The sequence below is a fragment of the Nomascus leucogenys genome, chromosome 10 (assembly GCF_006542625.1).
Source record: "Nomascus leucogenys isolate Asia chromosome 10, Asia_NLE_v1, whole genome shotgun sequence".
In the NCBI taxonomy this organism is placed as follows: Eukaryota; Metazoa; Chordata; class Mammalia; order Primates; family Hylobatidae; genus Nomascus; species Nomascus leucogenys.
Genome location: NC_044390.1, coordinates 80205854 through 80207152, shown reverse-complemented (window position 1 = coordinate 80207152; position 1299 = coordinate 80205854). Strand labels below are relative to the sequence as shown.

Below are 1299 nucleotides of genomic sequence, written 5' to 3'. Positions count from 1 at the left end.
GCTTTCAATTAGGATATGGATGTCTTTGGGGGGCTATTCCTCTGCTCTCCTGTACCCCTTCTTGCCTCCCATGGGTTTAGTGGCATTTTCTCTCCTGCTGTCTGAAGGAATTGAGCTTCAGGCTCATAGTGGTCACCTGCTGGCCACCCCATTCTTCCATTATCCTAGCCATCATCCTGGCCAAATCCTCATTTCAGATGGAGTCTCACTCTATCACCCCAGGCTGGAGTGCAGTGGCGCCATCTTGGCTCACTGCAACGTCTGCCTCCCGAGTTCAAGCAATTCTTGTGCCTCAGCCTCCCAGGTAGCTGGCATTACAGGCATGCCACTATGCCTGACTAATTTTTTTTTTTTTGTATTTTTAGTAGAGACGGGGTTTCACCATGTTGCCCAGGCTGGTCTTGAACTCCTAGCCTCAGGTGATCCACCTGCCTAAGCCTCCCAAAGTGCTGGGATTACAGGCATCAGCCACTGTGCCTTTTTTGTTTTTCTGAATAGCAAATAGTTTATTGGTAAGTACATGGTTTTAACGGGAGTAATAAATTCACATGAACAGGAGACAATAATCAAGTCAAAAGAATAAATGCTTACCACTCATCAGAAAATCTGTGGCCATTAGGGCTGGCACGTAAAAACTCAAAATCACTCAGAGGCCAAATCTTAAAGAAGATTCATCCTCTTATTAGTCCATATGGAATAGGTCCATATTACCTGGAATCTGTAGAATTCTGTAGATTATCACCTTCTAACCAAGCATGACCCACTGGCACATAACTATGGCTTTTAAAGAAATCTGATGGACTAGTGGCGAAGATTTTGTCTCCTTCCAATTACTCTTTTACAAATATTTGATTTTGGATCACTTGGGCTTTTTGTAATCACAATGTCACCTCTTTGGATACCATAAAAATGTACACTAAGATTTTCTGCAAAGACAATATCTGAATTTTGAATGGTAGGCTCCATTGGTGGTCCAGAACACATGACAACACCACCAACATATTCAAAAGCACAATACAGCCATACTGAATAGCACAGCCAACAAGTCGAAAGCTTTTCCCCAGAACATCACAAAGCATAGTTCTATGTAGACTCTGCCACCGTCAGCCTCGGGCCCTAAAGAACCCTGAGGACCCTCAACGAGGACACAGGTATGCCAAGGCCTTTTTATCTTGCTCTTTCAACTTTGGGATCTTTTCCCTTCTGGCCAGGGCTTCAGTTAAGCCCTTTGTGAGCCTTTTTCTCCTGGCTGAGCCTTGGCAAAGGATCTTATTTTGTAACCACCCCTGCCCCCAAACT

The 1299-nt window shown here is 44.3% G+C and overlaps 1 pseudogene; it reads right to left on the bottom strand.

Moving 5' to 3' along the window:
- Positions 1-587: 587 nt before the first annotated feature.
- On the bottom strand, positions 588-1079 carry LOC100603012 (annotated as a pseudogene).
- Between the last annotated feature and the right edge of the window lie 220 nt (positions 1080-1299).